Below are 21,508 nucleotides of genomic sequence, written 5' to 3'. Positions count from 1 at the left end.
AGAGGCCTCCACTGACTCTCAAAGCTAATGTGACAATGCTGTCCCTCAAGGACTCTCTCCAGCCAACCCACAACTCTCTACTCCATTATGCTTATTATATGGGTTAGGAATGTGTTTAGCTGTAAGTAACAACTGTTTAAATTAATAGAAGTTTATGTTTCTCCTACAGCAAGTCTAGAAGAGGGTGGCTACTTGGCATACTGTTAGCTATGCAATGAGGCATCAGGAACTCTGACTTTTTCTGCTTTGCCTATTTAGCATGTTGTATTCATGCTTGTCATGGTCCATCTTATGAATGAGAGATCTCATTCATATTCAAGGCACGAAGAGGAGGAGAAGAGGAAGGTGTGGCTTTGCCTGACATATTTGTCTATTTTTGCCAAAAATCTTTACCATCAAAAAACCAGAACTAGGTCACCCAGGTTCTTCTAGCTTTAAAGGAAGCAGGTAAATCAAGATACAAACTGTCATCACTGGCTGAGAACAAACAAGATCTATTACCTAAGACTGGACAAATGTAGTCTCTTAGCAATTAAAGTTCTTTTAGTGACAACAAGAACAAACAGGAATGGCTACTGAGTAGGAAAATAGCAGTGCTGGCCACACTTCCATTTTTTCATAGTACTTACTACTTACTATCTGGAGTTAACTTATGCTAAATAAATAAATAAATAAATGTTTATTGCTTATCTGTGACTCACTGCTTATCTGGACAGATGAGTCACCTGATTCTGTGTAACCATAAAGAAGCTAGGAAACACAGAAAAGCACATGGATATTGGTAGAAAATGTCTCTACCTCATTCCCTGTGGGCTGGTAAAATATCGTACAAGGCATTGTCCTCATTTCAGAATTTGGACCCTTACAAAAGTTTCTTGGAACAAACTCAAAGTTTGCCATTTATTCAAAGTAAACCAATTACTTCATCTTATGAGACAATATTTACCATAAAAAAGAAAAAAAGACTGAGAACACAATCTCTTCCTTTAGGAGTAATAATAGCAAACATTTATGTAGCACTTACTATGCTCTGCTCCAAGAACTTGCCAAATCTTAGTACCTTTAATCTGTTCAACTACTCAATAAAGGAGATATTGCTATATTGCTCACTCCATTTTATAAGGGAAAAAAAAAACGGAGGATTGGAAAGGTGTTCGGAGACAATTTCTCCATGGGTCTGTGGTATTTGTGCATATTTTTACAAGCAGAGGCATCAATTGTCTTTTTGTTTCAGATTATCTTTTTCGAGACAGGGTCTTGCTCTGTTGCCCAGGCTAGAGTACAGTGGCAGGATCTCAGCTCACCACAGCCTAGGTCAAGGCTCAAGCAATCTTCCCACCTCAGTCTCCTGGGTAGCTGGGACCACAGGCATGCAACACCATGCCTGGCTATTTTTTATTTTATTTATTTATTTATTTATGAGACAGAGTCTTGCTCTGTTGCCCACACTGGAGTGCAATGGCACAATCTTGGCTCACTGCAACCTCCACCCCCAAAGCAATTCTCCTGCCTCAGCCTCCCGAGTAGCTAGGATTACAGGCATGTGCTACCACGCCGGCTAATTTTTGTATTTTTAGTAGAGACGGGGTTTCATCATGTTGGCCAGGCTCATCTCGAACTCCTGACTTCCAAGCGATCCACCCGCCTTGGCCTCCCAAAGTGCTGGGATTACAGGCGTGACCCACTGCGGCCGGCCCACCTGGCTATTTTTTTAAAAAACTTTTGTGGAGACGAGATCTCACTATGTTGCTTAGGCTGGTCTCAAACTCATGAGCTCATGCAATCCTCCCACATCAGCCTACCAAAGTGCTGCGATTACAGGCATGAGGCACTGTACCTGGCTGTTTCAAATTATCTTTAAAGATGTTTGTATGGTGAACAGCCTTGGAAAATTAGGGATAGTCTCCTAGCACTAAGGGCAGCATGTTCACTATGCAGTATAATCAAGATAAAACTCTCCCTTCACAGGTTTTGTTTGTTTTGAAACCGAGTCACGTTCTGTCACCCAGGCTGGAGTGCAGTGGCACAATCTCGATCACTGCTCACTGCAACCTCCACCTCCAGGGTTCAAGCGATTCTCCTCCCTCAGCCTCCCGAGTAGCTGGGATTACAGGTGTCCACCACAATACCCGGCTAATTTTTGTATTTTTAGTAGAGACAGGGTTTCACCATGTTGGCTAAGCTGGTCTCAAACTCCTGACCTCAAGTGATCCACCCACCTTAGCCTCCCAAAGTGCTAGAATTAGAGGCATGAGCCACCATGCCCAGCCTCTCCCTTCACAGGTTCTAATGATTAGGGGAAAGAAAAAAAAAAAAAAAAAAGATAAAATCTCCCTGTGAAGAGCAGACATGCTTACTGACAACTATAAAAGATTAGGAAGGCCAGGCACAGTGGCTCACATCTGTAATCCCAGCACTTTGGGAGGCTGAGGCGGGTGGATCATCTGAGGTCAGGAGTTCAAGACTACCCTGGCCAACATGGGTGAAACCCCGTCTCTACTAAAAATACAAAAATTAGCTGGTCGTGGTGGCACATGCCTGTGATCCCAGCTATTCGAGTGGCTGAGGCAGAACTGCTTGAACCTGGGAGGCGAAGGTTGCAGTGAGACAAGATTGCACCACTGCACTCCAGCCTGGGCAACAGAGTGAGACTCTGTCTCATAAAAACTCAGGATTCCCTTCCTGTTAATACAACCCACTGTTTTTGCATGTGTCACTTGGCTCTCTTCCCCCTTCACATAACCCTTTGGAAAATTGGGGCTTAGGAAACCAGTGTAAGAAAATGTTGATATTCTGGCTACAGCTATCTTGATGAGTGATAAAGTCATTCCTCTGTAACCCAGGGGTCCATGAAACTGTGGCAGGTTAGTTAGCTTGAGAGTAGGGTAAAACCTCAGACTTCACAGGTGCTGTTGCTGTTGTTTAAAGAAGGGGTCTCACTTTGTTGCCCAGGCTAGTCTCAAATTTCCTGGGCTCAAACAATCCTTTCGCCTCTGCTTCCCAAAGTGCTAGAATTACAGGCGTAAGCAGCAGTGCTCGGTCAGCCTTCATAGTTCTTGAAAAAAGTAATTTGCCTAAGGTCTGACAGCTAGTAGGTAGCATATCCAAGATTCAAACCCAAGCTGTCTGACTCAGAAACCTTTTTAAACTCTCTGCTATACCACAGTGGTTCTCAAAGTGTTGTTCCAGAAATAACAGCATCAATATCAGCCACAAACATGTTACACATGCAAATTCTTGGGCATTACCCTAGACCTGCTGGATCAGAAACTCGGGGGACGGGTAAGAGGAGCACACCTGTGTTTTCATAAGCCTTTCAGGAGTACATTATAGGTCTGAGAACTACTGCCAGGCTGCACATATTCACTGTATCTATAAGACAGAAGGAAATGGTATGAGTATGTTCTGACTTACATAGGGATATGCTCTAAAAAATTTATGAACTGAGCTTTCACAAGTTGAATAATAGTTTTCAAGCACTAAGGCAGCTATTCTGTAAGGCCCATTTAATTTTTAGAAAGGTAAGGATTCTTATCTAGTGCAAATAAACACCACGTGTCTGTTAAATAGGTTTGCATAATTTTTTCCTTTGGAGGCACAAATGTTCAAAATCCTAAATGAAAATACTTGTTTTTATTCCCATAGTGATCAGAAAGAATTACTTACCCAAGGAGAAACACTATTTATATTTTAGAGTCAAGCTGTAATTCTTGAAAAACAGGAAACCACACATCAACATAGCCAACACAGTGTACCATAGTAGAAAGGGCACCAGGCTTTGAGTCACAGAGTCAAGTCACTTAACTTCTTCAACTCAATTTCCTGATTTTAAAATGGAAAATGAATTCCAATTTCAGAGTCACAATTAGGCTTAAATGATTATGCCATGTGAAAGCTGTTGGTAAACAGTGAAGTGCCAATATAAGTTCCACCTGCACAGGCCCTTTCTCTTTCTTGATGATGTTACCATCACAATTTCTCCAATGCTTAGGATACCGTCTGGCTCACAGAAGCTACTCAATACTTAACGCGGTATTAGGAATGAATATGAGATACTATATTAATGATGTAATTGATTCCTTCAGGCACTATTTGTCACAATAATCTCAGTCTTTTAATAGGAAAAAGTCACTCTAGCAAGAAATCCTTAGTCATGTTTAAAATGGGCCAGATAATTTAAGAAAATCAGCTGATTTTCTTCCCTTCGGGAATACTACTGAAGTTCTGTCCTAAGGCATACAACAGAAACTCCTATTAGCAACCCTGATGACCTTGGGGTCTCATGGTGTCAAGTCTATAACAATCTGTTGTCCAGATATAAACAATCATGAATAATGGATGTGTATCTACAAAGAGCCACATATTTCACATTTATTTCCATGCTGTGGTAGAATTTTAATAAATGGATTACAGAGTTTATGTAATCTATTTTAAAATCTAAGATCCAAATCAACACTATTAAATAAGCTTCTACTGTGTCTTAAAAAAAGAGACTACTAGAAAGCAACTGCCAATTATACTTCACTTGAGAAACCATTGTTGAATTTATTATTTGAGGAAAATATCACTAATCAAACTCTGTATATTTATGGTAAATACAGTTACTTTTTTCCTTTTCTTTTTTTTTTTTTTTTTTTTTTTGAGACGGAGTCTTGCTATGTGGCCCAGGCTGGAGTGCAGCAGTGCAATCTCGGCTCACTGCAACCTCCGCCTCCTGGGTTCAAGCGACTTTCCTGCCTTAGCCTCCCGAGGAGGCGTAATTACAGGAGCACGCCATCATGCCCAGCTACTTTTTGTATTTTTAGTAGAGATGGGGTTTCCCCATATTGGTCAGGCTGGTCCAGAACCGCTGACCTCAGGTGATCCGCTCGCCTCAGCCTCCCAAAGTGTTGGGATTACAGGCGTGAGCCACCACACCTGGCCCCAATGAGGTTCCTTAATTTGCACTCTCTCCAACATACTTTCTCAATCTCCCAAAAAATTAGTTAATGGTCTAGAGCCTTGAAATAAAGGAACTTTGGGCCCACAAATTACAGAGTTGAACATAGAACTCCTTCCATCAGCTTTTCAAAAAATATTGAAAACAAGTTTACCCTTTCTAAGCTCAATTTTTTCACCCCTCTTTTCAACTTTCAAGGCAATATGAAACTTCAACTAAACAATCACCTGGCTAAAGTGACTTGTAGGCCAGGCACGGTGGCTTCCACCTGTAATCTCAGCACTTGAGGAGGCAAAAGTGGGAGGACTGCTTGAGCCAGGAGTTCAAGACCCACCTGGGTAACACAGGGAGCCGCCCCCCCCCCCCCACCCCCACCCCACCCCAAGCCATCTCTACCAAAAGATTTTTTATGTTAGCCGGGCATGGTGGCATATGCTTGTAATCCCAGCTATTTGGGAGGCTGAGGAGGGAGGATCCCATGAGCCCAGGAGTTGGAGGTTGCAGTGACCTATGATTGTGCCACCACACTCCAGCCTAAGTGACAGAGTGAGAACCTGTCTCAAAAATAAATAAAGTGACTTGTAAAGGTGCCTGATAAATATATATGTATTTTAATTGAATAGTCTCTTCCAAATTTAATCCAAAACCTAATTAAGCAAGTCCTCAGTCAATTAAAAAAGTAACTTTCACCTCAACCAGCTCTGCAAAATTCAGTTAAACCGGAGAGGAAACAGAAGAGACAGCTAGTTTTGATATAGTCTTATTACCCTATAGTAGATTAGTGATTCTGGTGGCAAAAAATGCATGCCTGTTACGCATGTAGGAGAAAGCAATGTTTAAAATGGCCTGGACTTTTGTCATAAATTTTCAATCTCTAAATGATCTTTGTATTCTAATTTAACACACTGTGATTCTTCAAAATTATAGTTTTGCAAAGTTGAAGAGTTAAGCAAACGCCAAAGACACAAATTCAATTGTTACAGTGAATAAGGCAGATTAATATTTAACAGTTCATTTTCTTGCAGGTGAAAAGCAAAGAATTCACAGCAACATACCTGCAAGTCTCACATCTCCAGCCTCAACATCCTTATAAGTTATATTTGAAAAAAGAAAAGTCTCCAATATCTAAACTCATTTTCCCCAAAAGTCCCACTCTTCAATCTCTATTTGTCTCAAAGTGACCAAATCTATCCCAAATTATTTCCTTGGTTCTTTCTCTCCATAAAAATGGCTTAATTCCAATGAGTTTCTCTAGTTTTACGTACTACTTATGTATTTTGTTGCTTTCTCTCATCTCCCCTTGGATCATTTTCCTTTAGTTCTCACCACTGCTTTTCTCCATATTTATCTTCAAATATTCAAGTACAATACTTCCCAACATCCATAAGAGACAACACCTTGAAATTAAAGCAAGCAAACCATCCAGAATTTTCCATTCTCCTGTGAATCTACTTCCAGAATATCCACTCAAGTAATCCTTCCCACTAAAGATGAAAGGCGAGCTAAGGAAATACATTAGACAGAGGAAGTAAACACTGAAACAGGGCCATGCCTAGGTATTCTTCGGCCCCAAAGAAAAAAAACTAGACTCTGGGTCCAAAGGTCTTTTTCGTGACTTTTATCCCCACCCAGAGGCCAACACCACGCAGGTCTGAGAGAGGTAACCCACGGCCACCTACCTTCTACACACACCGCATGACCTTGCTCTGAAATAATCTTGCACAAGCAAAATTCTCCACGCCTCTCAGACTCCTACCTAACGTTTCTGTGCTTCAGTTTCTGAGCTCTTCTCACTTTGCAACTGTCCCAGGGAACACTGGGTCTTCGCCTTAATTTACAAGTTTGCACTGAAGGTTTTAAATCAGTCTGATTTCCCCGTGGTGAGTCACACCCCGCAACATGCACCAAGGGGGAGGGGGTTTAAAATTATCTCCGGCTCCACCCTTAAAACAAATCACTTGGCTGCAAGGCCTTTCCCCCCAACAGAGACTGGTTCAAGGGAGATTCGGACACATCTCCACCTCCAAAGCCAAGTGCCTTCCCGGGATGATCTGCATAACAATATGCGGGTGCTGGTGGTGGAGAAGCTCCGGGAAGAGAAAACTAGCAGGACGGTATCGAACCGCCCGCAGGCCCGTCGCAGCTCCATTAATACAACTACCATTACACTAAGGTAACGTGTGATTCACACTCTCCACCTTCTCTCCCCTCTCATTCGCTGGCTCCGGCGCTCGCACCGTCGGAGGGTGGGGTTGCGACGGCCACAGACGATGGGACACCCAAGGGAAAAAAGCATTATCAAGAGAAATTAACCAGTCCCGTACTAAAGACGCCTCTCCCTCTGTCCCAGAAGTTAAGTCTCAGAAGGTGGCTCCAACTCCTCCCCGGAGGCTACGGACCACCGACACACGCCTCCCTCCTGCTCTCAGCGAGACGCGACGGGAAGCCCTCATCTCTCTCCACGACAGGCACAGGGAAGGGTCCCGGGGTGCAGGAGAGAAGAACCCCACTTTTCCCCGCCCCCTCCCCCCGAGAAACTTCTGGGACTCATTACGCAACTCAAGTAGCAGGTCCCAACAACGGGACAGCTCTCCGCAAAACGCGGGGTGCACAGGCAAACGTCTGACTTGGGGGCTGCGGGTGAGGGAGGAGCATGGGTTTCTTCCCATGTCCCCGTCCCCTGTTTTTCTACGCGCTACCTGCCGCGGGATCGCAAGTAGGGCGGTGAGAGCTCTGAGCCCTCGCCCGTTCTCCCCGAGGGCTCCCACCGGAAAAGTGGGAACGCCAGCGACTTGAGTCAGCGTGCTGGGAAGCCGGCAGAGAGGCGGGGAGAGCCTCGGCTTCCGAGAAGTCCGCGGCGGCGGCGTCGGGGGCCGGGCGGATCGACCCCCAGCCCTGGGTGGCGCAGGGCTGCGCTCACCTTCCAGACCCTTCCGTCCTCTAGTCCCGGGTCGGGAGCCCTCGTCACCTCCGCCCTCCCCTGACCTGTTGCGGTGGGAAAGGGCGCAAGTGCGGACGACGCAGGGGAGCGCCTCCTCCCGGGGCTCGGCTGCGGAACCGCGGAGGCAAAGGTGCAGCTGCGGCCGCAACGCGCGCAGGCGGCGGCCGAGTGCGCAGGGGCCGCGCGCGCCCGTCGCTCGCTAGCTGGCTGGCAAGCTCAGCGCGCCGGCTGCCCGGGACGCCCCGAGGCCACGCCCTCCGCGCGAGGCCACGCCCCCACCCCACCTCCCGAGCTGCGGTACCGGGTTCCGCCCCGGCCCGCGCCCTCTAGCTGGCGCCACCCAAGCGGCAAGGGACGTCGCGGCCCTCCCGGGATTGGTGGGAGGATCGTGGGGGAGCGGCAGCTCAGGACGGAATACGGCAATGACCGCCCCGGTCGCGAGGGTGACCCTGCCCCGGGCTGCTGTGGGGGCGCAAGGACCCTTTCACTTTACGGCGAGATTAAGCTCAGGGTCCAGTTCTGAGCAAAAAGTGTCAAGGAGCCTTTTTGCAACCTCCTATACTATTGAAACAGATTCTGTGCCCTTTAAAGGAGATAATAACTAACATCTGGGGAGCGCTTTACAATTTAGAAAAGGCCTTTCACACACAGGCCTGTTTCATCTTCACAACAATCTTATAAAACAGATATATTGTTCCCATTTCCCAAATAATGAAACGGAAGCGCCGAAAAGTAAGTATTGTGCTCAATGTCACAGGCTACTAAGTGGCATGGGAAACCAGGTCTCCTGAATCTAGCCTCCGGGTTTCTGCTCTCCACCAGCCCAACCTCAGAAAATTCTAATAGGTGCAGGGGGCTTTGGCAAATAGACCCATGGGAAGAAGGGGAAACTTATGTCTAGTTAAGTCGCTGCCCGATTCCTGCTGTAAACATACCAAGGAAAGCAACAGGCTGTCTTCATTGTGTTGTCGCACCTTCCTTCCTGAAAGGGACGCAGAAAGATTACATCAAATGGCCCAGATGAGATTTCGCCGACAGTATTTTATGGTTTAAAATGGGTGAAATTATTTGGATGAAGAAAAGCGCCTTACTTAAATTTAATATGATGTGTAATGTAAATTGGTATAATGTGTGAAAATAAGCCCCTCCCTGCCTTCTCTGTCTTTTCTCTTTTTAATTTTGTTTGTCTCTACTGCTCTGCTCAACTCTTTTATTGTCCACATAATTGAAAACCTAATTGATGGATATTTGCATTTCCAAATTAAACCTTTGGCTACTTGACTTAATTTCCCATGGATTGTTTTCCAAAATATAACTCTTCGCCCTACTCCATATCCTCCCATCGGGAGATTGGTTTACCTAGACAGCTAAAATAATTAAGGTGTCCCTGATGAAACCTGGTGGTGTATCTATCTAAGATGAAAGTTCTGGTCATCCCTGAGCAGGATGGGACAAGAGTCATCTCTTACAAAGTGTTTGTACACCTTTTAAAGGTTTCTAACAAAGACTGATCTCTATTCTAATCAATAACAAGTATTTTAACGTTTTTGCTATATAATGAATACATTTCATTGTGAAATATATATTAGCATGGTAATATTTTATAATCTGAAAACTTTTACCACTTCTATCTAAAATGTTTTCCTTTTTTGTGTTCTTTTTGTGTCATCTCATAGTATCTCCTATAGGGCTCTTCAAACTGTGATCAACTTAGTAAATGATGTTGACAGTGGAAGTGTGATCATTTTATTTTCCTGCCTTTGGAATTGAAGAATGTAATTTTGCAAAAATTTTGTTGAAGATGATGTAGCTTTGGTTCAGAGAGTAAGTCATTCCATTTATATCAATATTCTTAAGGCAATGTGCTAGGTGACGAGCCATATTGATGACAAAGACAGAGCTCCTATTTTCATGACATTCCAGTGTGGTGGCAGAAACAAGCAAGTAAATAAATAATTCCAGTACACACTTCTGTTGATTTATTTCCTGAATGGTGACTGGCTATTTAAAAAGACTAAATCAAATTAATTTTCTGATAATGAATAAAAAAGAAGGATAGCCATGCCAGTGAGTTATTATTATTTTTTAAGTTGCCTTTCTCTCTCTCCTGCTGGTCATCTTATATAAATAGTCAATAAGAAGGCTATTTTAAAAAGTGATTACGCTATATCTACTTTAAAAATTTTTTTATATCTACTTTTTAAATTTCAGACATAAACAAAAGGAGAGTAATTATGTAATGGAGTTGCAGATATTTAACTTTGTTAGCTACACTTTCCTCCATCATCTTCCTTACAAGAATTCTTAAATTACATTTTTAGCACACTCAATGAAATTCCAGCACTTTCTTAATTTTGACAATCTAATCTCATACATTTCAGATTATGTTTCTAATAAGATGAAGCATGTTTCTGACATCGGTGCTTTTTTTTTTTTTTTAACAGAACCCCCCCACCCCCCAAATAAATCTCCCTTTTAAATATGATGATGGGACTTTTTAGCTGCTTCTTCATATGAGGGCTCCTGGGATGTTACCTGACAATTTTCAGCCAGATTTTACTTAAAATTTAAAAACAAATTAGTTAAACCCCTGGGACTCATAGAAGCTCACAGGATGTATTCTCAGAGCACCTAAACAGCCCATGAGGAGGGAAGACAACATTAAGATAGAGGCAGGTGAGGAATGTGCCCAGCATCACAACATGGACAACTGTTTGGTCAAACTGAAGTACTTCTAAACTCTGCAGTTGTGCAAGATCCAAGCATTTTAAGCCAGCAGTTTAAATTATGTTCCTCCAAATGACTGCATGTATATCTCAAAGGGCATTAACTTATTCTCGCAAAGTATATAAATAAATCTTTTTTTTTTTTTTTTTGATATGAAGTTTCACTCTTGTTCCCCAGGCTGGAGTACAATGGCACCATCTCAGCTCACCGCAACCTCCACCTCCTGGGTTCAAGCGATTCTCCTGCCTCAGCCTCCCGAGTAGCTGGGATTACAGGTATGCGCCACCATGCCCTGCTAATTTTGTATTTTTAGTAGAGACGGGTGTTTCTCCATGTTGGTCAGGCTGGTCTCGAACTCCGGACCTCAGGTTATCTGCCCATCTTGGCCTCCTAAAGTGCTGGGATTACAGGCGTGAGCCACCACGCCCGGAATAAATCTTTTTTTTTTTTTTCTTTTTGAGACAGAGTCTCGCTCTATTGCCCAGGCTGGAGTGCAATGGCGCAATCTCGGCTCACTGCAAGCTCCGTCTCCCGGGTTCACGCCATTCTCCTGCCTCAGCCTCCTGAGTAGCTGGGACTACAGGCGCCTGCCACCACGCCCGGCCAATTTTTTGTATTTTTAGTAGAGACGGAGTTTCACCATGTTAGCCAGGATGGTCTCGATCTCCTGACCTCGTGATCCACCCGCCTCGGCCTCCCAAAGTGCTGGGATTACAGGCGTGAGCCACCACACCTGGCGGAACAAATAAATCTTAACCTGAGCATATACTTATGATTAAAAATAGAATAAAATAAGGCTAGGCACTGTGATCACGTTCAGAATCCCAGCATGTTGGGAGGATGAGGCAGGAGGATCACTTGAGCCCAGGAGTTCAAGACCAGCCTAGGCAACGTAGTGAGTTCCTGTATCTACAGAAAGCAAAAAAATTAGCTAGGCATGGTTGTCCACAACTGAGGTCCCAGCTACTTCAGGGGCTGAGGTAGGGGGATAACTTGAGCCCTGGAGGTCGAGGATGCGTTGAGGTATGATCATGCCACTGCACTCCAGCCTGGGTGACAGAATGAGACCCCACCTCAAAAACAAAAACAAAAAAAAATTAAATTAAACAGCCAACCCAGACTCCGGGGAAAGCGGTGTAGATGAGGAGAGGGAGATGCTGGCACTGAGGAGGGAGGAAAAAGGAGGAAGGATTAGTCTAAGCCAGGTTAAGGGAAGTAGAGGAAGGGCCAGTTCCCAAAAAAGAACAGAAACCAAGAGGAGGAGCGGGACTTCAAGGCAAAGATTATGAGGGGGGCAGTGATATGAAATAGGACAGGAAAAGTCAACCAGAAACTGATAGTGAAGGGCACTACATGCCAACCTACAAAGCTTTCCTTTCATCCTAAATGCGGTGGGTAGGAGATTGATTTGATCATGTGGCATTTTAGAAAGATTACTGAGACTGCCACATGAAAGTGGATTGGGGACAGTCAGGCTACAATTATAATCCCTAAGGTTATGCAAGAAAATGTACAGAAAGCCAGGTATAGATTGTGGGCAGATAGAGAAATTCTTAGTTATCTGTCTCTATCTGGGAGGCAGATATGCAAATGTGAACTTGCTGTAAGAAGAACCAGGTGCACAATTATTATAATTAAAATAACTGTCTGTATTTTGTGATGAATACTTTGCAGAAAACGTGATTCCTAGTGACCTGACATCACTTTTTCTAACAAATATGAGGTTCATATTGTATGTAAATTTTTCCTCATTGCTACACACTACTCCCCAAATCCAGTGGGGACTGTGAATGCTTTTTAGTCATGTAGTTGTATTGTTCAACTGATTTCACATTTAAAGTAGTAATTTGCAAAATTCCAGTGCAGCTGGAACAAAACACAATGTGAGCACAATAATATTTTTTCATCCCCCAAAACAAATGTAGGGATTTAACTGAGTTTCCACAATTTCCCAGACATTGTACACATATAACTTTATTTAATCTCCTTGAAAATGTGGGTATATTGTCTAGTTCATGAATAAAGAAGTTATAACCTCAGAGATTTCATCTTGATCATGATTATATAAACAATTAAATAGTAGAAGTAGAATTTGAACTCAGCTCTTCCATGGCTGAAGGCCATGTTCTTAACACTATACACAAAATTAGATTAGTATAAGTGTTTCAACTAGTGTCTATCAGTGTGAAATTCACATCAGCAGGCTCAAGGGAGCTGGCAATGGGGTTTTCATGCTGATAGTTATATCTGGAGGACTAAATAAGAAGAGGAAAAGGAAACCTGAATGATTATGGGAAAGTCAAATAGTTGAGAAGTGGGAAGGAAAAGAAATAATACAGAGGGTTAGACTAGAAAAGCTAAGTTACAGTGCCCCGGTGGAGCAGGATTGGAGGTAAGAGCACCTTAAAGACTATGTCACAACTTCAAGAACTCAGCACTCAATACTTTGTTTCATCCCAACCCACATCTCTCTTCTAAGTTCCAGACTATCACCCTCATTGGTTTGCAACAAATTCCATGTGGTCGTCCCACAGGCAAAATAAATTCAATGTATCTAACATGGAACTTATACTACCCAATTCCTGTTATTTGGTTCCCAACTTTTGTTAATGGTGCCATTATAGACTCGGGATTCTGATTCAAGTGTCCATTACTTACCAAGTCATATTTAACTTTCCTCTTAAATCTCTCCCTTCCTTATGAGTTTTCTTCCCTTTTTTTGTTTTATGTCTTTATTCTTGTATTAAATAGCTACTGTCAGGTACTAATTCTGCTCAGTTCTGGGGATATAAAGAGAAATAAGAGAATAACCTTGTTCTCAGAGAGTTCGTATCTAGAAGGAGAGTGTGGTAGGCAGAAGTCTAAGATGGCTCCCAAGATTCCCAATCCCACATGATTTCATTTCCTCTCCTTGAGTGTGGTTGGGCCTGACTGAACCAGGTGAGCTCTTTTTTGAAAAGAGGATCTAGGAGCCAAAGAAGGAGTAAGTCAGAGAGGTCCAAAGCTGCAGCAGCTTCTCTTCTGTTGGCCCTAAAGGAGCAAATTACCATGCTGTATAGAGGCCATATAGCAAGGACTTGAAAGCATCCTCTGGGAGCTGAGGGTGGCCTCTGGCCAACAGCTAGTAAAAATAAAAAAAAATAAATAAGAAAGGCCACAGTCATAAGAAATGGATTGTACCAAGGGAACTTGAAAATGAACTTTCCCTAGTCAAGCCTCCAGATGAAGATACATCTGGCTACACCTTGATTTCAGCCTAGTGAGATCCCGAGCAGAGGACCCAGGTAAAACATGCTGCAAGTCTAACCTATAGAAATTGTCAGGTAATGAATGAGTGTTGTTTTAGACTGCTGAGTTTGTGGTAATTTGTTATGCAGCGACAGAAAACTCATACGGAAAGAAAAAATAAATCTATGTCTTGCTCAGTGCTAGGCTAGAGGCACACATGATAGAGCATAGGAGGTTATCAGAGCACAGACAGGGACATCCAACAAACACTAAAGGACTTGGGGAAGGCATCCTGGCAGAGGTAGTAACTAAGATGAATTCTAAAACAAAAGAGGGAGAAGAGAGAAGGAGAGGGAAGGAGGAAGAAAAAAATTTTTTGAAAGAAGAAAAGAGGAAGTTGGGGAAAATGTGTGTGATCAAACGGGGACTTGAAACTTCGTGGGCAGAGGGAGTTAAATATCCACAGGTCCCAAAGTCATAGAGTTCATAGTGACCTTTAGAAACTAAAAAGACATCAATATGTCTGAATTCGGGGACGAATGGTAAAAAATGAGGATGGAGATGTAAAAAGAAAAAAAGAACATTTACCATTTACTGATTGTGTACTACGTGGAATCCCACAGTGTCAGCTCATCCTGCCTCAACACAACCCCAAGTCAGAGATAGATGGCACAGGTCATTTGCTCGTTTGCCTCAAATCTAGTCTAGTCTAGTCTAGGTGCCCTTCCTCTACTCTGCCTTCAGTCACGGGGTAGATTCTCCCAAACCACCTTTTCAGGGCTTCTTTGCTGGGAAACTGGCTTCTGGGTGGGTTTGGCCAATGGAAGGCACTGGGAGGAGATAGAAGGGCAGGAAGAGAGGCGACTCCTGGGTATTTCTCTTCTTTCTCTGCTCTGGGCAATGGCTCTGGCCCAGTGGCAGCACCTCCCCCATAGCCCCAGCTTCTACAGATCCCAATGAACAGCCCTGCCTCCTGAGCTCCTGTAACACTAAGTTCTCCCTTAGTCCCCACCTTAGGGTGGCAGTTGCTTAATGCCTGAATAGTCTTACCTTCCCCTTTTGGGTCTTTCAGTATTAAATTCTCTCCACTGAACTACCTGGCATGAGTGTTATTTTTGTAACTGGATCCTCACTGAATCACCATGTTTGACAAATAGCTACAAATCAGAAAGATTGAGCAAATTGCCTGACGTCACACAGTTGGGATGTTGTGGGGCTGGGTTGTAGATGTTTGGCTGTGAAGCCCATCTCTTTCCAGCCAGCTGCATTGTCTCTCAGAAACTTTCCATCACCATTCTGAGTCAGCTCCTTAGAACTTCACCATTACAGCAACCTCCACTCTCAGATGAATCTTCCTTAATTATACCTCTGGCCATGTGATATATGTGGCAATTGCAAAGGGAATTCAGTATCAACTCCTCATTCTAGACTCCAGACTTTCCAGAATTTTTTTTTTTTTTGAAATGGAGTCTCGCTCTTGTTGCCCAGGCTGGAGTGCAGTGGCGTGATCTCAGCACACTGCAACCTCCACCTCCCGGGTTCAAGCAATTCTCTACCTCAGCCTCCTGAGTAGCTGGGATTACAGGCGCCCGCCACCACGCCTGGCTAATTTTTGTGTTTTTAGTAGAGATAGGGTTTCACCAGTTTGCATTTTGGCCAGGCTGGTCTTGAACTGCTGACCTCATGATCCACCCGCCTCGGCCTCCCAAAGTGCTGAGATTACAGGCATGAGTCACCATGCCCGGCCCCAGAATATTTCTTAAACCAGTCTTTCTGACTTCACTTTTGCTAGACATTTTGCTCTACTGGAAAGCTGCCCTTGATTTTCACTTGTACGTATTTACTTATTCTATTTCTGTTCCCTTTAGCTAGAATGCTCTAGTTCTACCTGTAATAAAAAAAAAAAAAAAGAAAAACACATGACTGGATCTTGCTATGTGGCCCATGCTGGGTTCAAGCAATTCTCCCACCTCAGCCTCCCAAAAGTGCTGAGATTACACACATGAGTCACCATGCCTGGCCTCCACCTTTTGATATATCTGTCCTTTGAAGCTTATTTATTCATGTATTCATTCATTCAACAAGCCTGGGCAGGGTACATTCTAGGCCCTTAGGAGGGAAAATAGAACAAGATGACTCCTATCTTCAGGAATGGGGGTGGGCATACTTTTTCTGTAAAGGGCCAGATAGTAAACATTTTAAGTTTTGTGGGCCACATGGTCTCTGTCACAACTACTCAACTCTGCTATTATAGCACAAAGGCAGCCATAGGCAGTACATAGAGAATGAATATGACCATTCCAACAAAACTTTATTTACAAAAGTGGGTGTTAGGTTGTAGTTTCCCATGGTTTGTTGAGGCCCTCCTCTAAAAACTCACAGCTAAACAGATGGAAAAGCCAGCAGGAAATGATAATGCATAAAACATATCAAAGAAATATGGAGGATTGTACAGCAGGCACATGTGACAACAATAACATAAACATACCCTGAGAATGACCCAGTATGGCAGATGCACCTGACAGCAATAACGTAAGTATACCCAGAGAATGACCCTGTATGGCAGACTCACCTGACAGCAATAACGTAAGCATACCCTGAGAATGACCCTATCGTCTAAGAAGAATGTGTGTTTGGAGTTCCGAGCTAAGGAATCTAGGAGTGGCCAACCCGGAGATTCATTCCTTATCTATGAGGACCATAACCTGCAGCCTATTCCCTGGAATGCAGGCTGTACAGGGGATGGAGGCCCTCTTTTGTTTTGGGTTAAATGAACATTGCCAGGTGGAGGTTGCTAGGGGAAGTGTGTTAAGTGAAAATGCTATATAAATTGCATGCTTTTTACAATTGGTTGTGGTTCTCCTGTCCAGCCCACCAACACTAGACCACCCTGTATTTAAGTCCCCTCAATAAACCCTGTCTTGTTTGCAGGTTCCAAGTCTCTTCTTCGGCCTCTCAAACATGGTACCATCCCTAATGAAGTCAACAGGGGTCCAGCATGACAGGATGGAAGTAAAAGTGTCAGCACCTATGTGAGTCCCAAGAGGGGAAATTAGAAACAAAAAGGAAGAAGAGGACATAGGCCAGGCACGGTGGCTCACGCCTGTAATCCCAACACTTTGGGAGGCCGAGGTGGGCAGATCACCTGAGGTCAGGAGTTCAAGACCAGCCTGGTCAACATGGCAAAAGCCCATCTCTACTAAAAAATACAAAAAATTAGCCAGGCGTGGTGGTGGGAGCCTGTAATCCCACCTACTCGGGAGGCTGAGGCAGGAGAATTGCTTCAATCTGGGAGGCAGAGGTTGCAGTGAGCTGAGATCGTGCCATTGCACTCCAGCCTGGGCGACAGAGTAAGACTCTGTCTCAGAAAAAAAAGGAAAAAAAAAGATGATATAGTCAAAGAAATAACATTAAATTTCTTATAATTTAAGATGAATGATTTCAGATTGAAAAGTTTATAAAGGTGCCAAACAGAAAAGGAAAGATCCACACTAGATACATTAGAATGAAATGTCAAAGTAACATACATAAAGAAGAAATTCTGAAATCTTCTAGAAAGAACGAACATGTTATCTATGAAGGAACAAGGATCATATTGATATTAGATTTCTCAACAGCACATGTGCTGCAAGAAGACAAAGGAGTAATATTTATTAAGTATTGTGAAACAAACCTAGAGCTTAGAATTTCATATTTAAAATTCTAAATAAATTATCATTCAAATTGATATAGTTTGGGGGCCGGGTGTGGTGGCTCACGCCTATAATCCCAGCACTTTGGGAGACTAAGGCGGGCAGATCACTTGAGCTCAGGAATTTGAGACCAGCCTGGCAAACAGGGCAAAACCCCATCTCAAAATACAAAAATTAGCTAGATGTGGTGGTGCATGCCCATAATCCCAGCTACTTGGGAGGCTGAGGCATGAGAATTGCTTGAACTTGGGAGACGGAGGTTGCAGTGAGCCAACATCGTGCCATTGCACTCCAGCCTGGGCGACAGAGTGAGACTCGGTCTCGTATATATATGAGACTGACAAATTGATAGTTTGGATATATGTCCCTGCCCCAGTCTCATGTTGAACTGTAATCTGCAATGTTGGAGGTGGGGCCTGGTGGGAGGTGGTTGGATCATGGGGGCAGATTTCCATGAATGGTTTAACACCATCTTCCTGGTTTGTCCTCATGACAGTGAGTGAGTTCTTGAGAGAACTCATCATTTAAAAATGTGTGGCACTTCCTCTCTTTCTCTCTTGCTCCTGCTCTGGGCATGTGACGTGCCTGCTCCCCCTTTGCCTACTGCCATAATTCAGTTTCCTGAGGCCTCCCAAGAAGATAAGCCGATGCCAGCACCATGCTTCCTGTAAGCTGGCAGAACCATGAGTAAATTAAACCTCTTTTTTAAATAAGTTACCCAATCTCAGGTATTTTTTATAGCAATGTGAGAATGTGCTAGCACACAAATATAAGTTACCACTTAAATTATCATTCAAATATAAAAGCATAGCAAAGCTGACATTAAGCCTCAAGCATACAAGTTCACAGAAAATTTGTCACACAAGGACCCACATTATAAGAGAAGCAGAAATTCATACTGCTTTAAGAGATATCAGAGGCTGGGTGTGGTGGCCCATGCCTATAATGCCAGCACTTTGGGAAGCCAAGGCAGGAGGATCGTTTGAGCCCAGGAGTTCAAGACCAGCCTGGGCAACATAGTGAGCCCTTGTCTCTATAAAAAATAAAAAAATTAGCCATGGCCCAGGTGTGGTGGCTCAACGCCTGTAATCCTAGCACTTTGAGAGGCCGAGGGGGGTGGATCACTTGAGGATAGGAGTTCAAAATCAGCCTGGCCAACATGGCGAAACCCCATCTGTACTAAAAATACAAAAAATTAGCCAGGTGTGCCGATGCACGTCTGTAATCCCAGCTACTTGGGAGGCTGAGGGAGGAGAATCGCTTGAACCCAGGAGGCAGAGGTTGCAGTGAGCTGAGATCACACCACTGCACTCCAATCTGTGTGACAGAGTGAGACTCTGTTTCAAAAAAAGAAACAACCACATATGGTGGCATGCGCCTATGGTCACAGATACTTGGGAGGCTTAGGTTGGAGGATGGCTTGGACCTGGGAAGTTGAGGCTGCATCAAGCTATGATTGTGCCACTGTACTCCAACCTAGGCAACAGAGTGAGACCCTGTCTCAAAAGAAAAAAGAAAGAGAGGGAGCAATATCAGAAGGTATCAAACATGTAAGTAAAATCCAAATAAAAGAACCAAAGAAAAGAGAAATAGAAACTATTTCAATTACAACTCAGAACTAAATTCCTAGAAAATATTAATATGACATGAAAGCATGCTAATATATTTATTTTGCAAGAGTAATAATATGGATTTGACAACTTTAAAATAGGGAGAAAATAAATAAGCCTATGGTGTTATCAATCAGGAGACAGAAATTATACCAATAATTTATCAGGAATTTTTTTTTTTTTTTTTTTTGAGACAGAATCTCACTCTTGTTGCCCAGGCTGGAGTGCAATGGTGCGATCTCAGATCACTACAACCTCCGCAGCTCAGGTTCAAAGTCATTCTCCTGCCTCAGCCTCCCAAGTAGCTGGGATTACAGGTGCCTGCCACCACCACATGTGGCTAATATTTTGTATTTTTAGTAGAGACAGGGTTTCACCACATTGGCCAGGCTGGTCTCAAACTCCCGACCTCAGGTGATCCACCCGCCTTGGCCTCCCAAAGTGCTGGGCTTACAGGCATGAGCCACTGCACCCAGCAAGAAAAATTTAATATAAAGGTTACTAACTAATAAAACATGGTTAACTATTAAGACAGATAAAGGATAACTCTAAAGAATACCAGAACCTGGGCACAAGGGCTCATGCCTGTAATTCCAGCACTTTAGGAGGCCAAGGTGGGAGGATCACTTGAGCCCAGGTGTTCAAGAACAGCTTAGGCAACATAGTGAGACCCCATCTCTACAAAAAATTAAAAAACAGCCAGGCATAGTGGTACATACCTGTAGTCTCAGCTCCTCAGGAGGCTGAGGTTAGAGGATAGTTTGAACCTAGGAGGTTGAGGCTGCGGTGAATCATGATTGTATCACTGCACTCCAGCTTGGGTAACAGAGTGAGACCGTTTCTAAAAATTTAAAAAAAAAAAAAAAAAAAGGCAGCTGGATGCAATGGCTAGCACCTGTAATCCCAGCTACTTGGGAGGCTGAGGCAGGAGGATCACTTGAGGTCAGGAGTTGGAGACCATCCTGGGCAACTTAGCAAGATCCCTATCTCTTAAAAAAAAAAAAAAAAAGGAAGAAGAAGAAAAAGCAAATGTAAACAGCATGACTACCTCTAAGGCTGAGGGAGAACATCCAAGGGAGTAACAGACTTGGAAGAGATCTCAACCCTGAGGCTAAAATTCAGACCCCCTTGGAGAGGACGGGGCTGTAGCTAGATGGCAGAGAAATGATATGTGTAAATGACAGAGGAATTCACTGGAGTGCTGCAGATAGAGGTGGTGGTGCAGCTGCAGGTGGGGATGGTGAGCTGGAAGCCATCTACTGGGGTGAGGTGGAAGCTTATTGGAGAGTGAGTGCCAATGGAACTCCATAGGTGACACCATAAGAACAAAATCTAGAACAAGGAGATCTAGGAAGGGCAGCTACTGCCTCTCTGCTATGCCTGCAGTGTCTCTCTAGTGCCCTCTGCTGATAAGCCTAACATTGCACCAGCTGGCAAATGAGAAATGTTCATGGGATCCAGATCCAGATCAGTAACTCCAAACAAGAAAAAGAAAGATTGCTTTGGACTAAGGAGCAATAAATTGATAACTGGCACAGTGTTACCCTACCTTTTTTGTTTTTGTTTTTCCATTCACGGCTACTGTCAATATCCATTCATGCTCTATATGTATGATTATTGGACATTCTATTTTGATACACTCCCTGGTTTTCTTTTCCTTTCATTGTTTTGGGGCTATTTTATAGCTCTGAAAGTTGTAGAAAACTAATAACAATGTAAAAGATTTTTAGTTCATAGAAATGAAAATTATTTGTGTCTGGTGGAATATAGTAGATTAACCACCCTGTGGTTAGACCATTTTCCATCTTTTAAATAAATGCATTCTAGCATTCCTTGTTGCCTATTTATGTGTGTTTTTTTGAATTATCCTTTGATCTAGTTGTAACATCTTACTGGTTCCCTCATTAATTAATGAGGTAAATAAAACCTATCACACATATTCATTTTGTATTTGTATGTGAGTTATAATTCACCTTCTAAAAAATTATACTTGAAATAAGACAATCACAAAATGGCAAATATTGTATGATTCCACTTGTATGAGGTGCCAGGCATAGTCAAATTCATACAGACAGAAAGTAGAACAGTGGTTGTCAGGGCCTGGAGGGCAGGAAGGAAAGAACGCGGAGTTATTGCTTAATGGGTACAGAATTTCAGTTTGGGAGGATGAAAATGTTCTAGAGATGGGTGGTGGTGATGGTTGCACAACAATAAGAATGTACTTCATGCCAATGAACTGTACACTTAAAAATGATTAAAATGATAAATTTTACATTATGCATATTTTACTATAATTTTAAAAATTAAAATTAAAAAATTTTAATACTGAGTTTATTAATTGCTTTTCAAATTCAGTCACAGTTTACTAAAT

General features: G+C 43.2%; 1 protein-coding gene and 1 long non-coding RNA gene across 10 annotated transcripts in view; one reads left to right on the top strand and one right to left on the bottom strand.

Moving 5' to 3' along the window:
- AFF1 (ALF transcription elongation factor 1) overlaps positions 1 to 21,508 on the bottom strand; it is a 257,647-nt gene that overhangs the window by 206,731 nt on the left and 29,408 nt on the right. For 3 of the 9 annotated variants that reach the window (XM_003811253.5, XM_063603565.1, XM_008963638.4), the window contains exon 1: positions 7,860 to 8,156. The exons of 2 other annotated variants lie outside the window; for them this stretch is intronic. The gene's annotated coding sequence lies outside the window, so the exon portion shown is untranslated. Of the gene's footprint in view, positions 1 to 6,618; positions 6,908 to 7,859; positions 8,157 to 21,508 lie in introns of those variants that run through there. 4 more of the 9 variants (XM_008963634.4, XM_063603566.1, XM_063603564.1 and 1 more) reach the window with 2 other exon arrangements.
- Positions 8,195 to 20,969, top strand: LOC129397609 (uncharacterized). The gene is made up of 2 exons (XR_008625174.2): positions 8,195 to 8,612; positions 9,557 to 20,969. It is a non-coding gene; the product is annotated as an uncharacterized LOC129397609 (long non-coding RNA).

Source organism: Pan paniscus, chromosome 3 (genome assembly GCF_029289425.2).
Source record: "Pan paniscus chromosome 3, NHGRI_mPanPan1-v2.0_pri, whole genome shotgun sequence".
Lineage (NCBI taxonomy): Eukaryota > Metazoa > Chordata > Mammalia > Primates > Hominidae > Pan > Pan paniscus.
The sequence above is the reverse complement of the archived record's forward strand: the minus strand, read 5'-3'. Positions and strand labels throughout refer to the sequence as shown.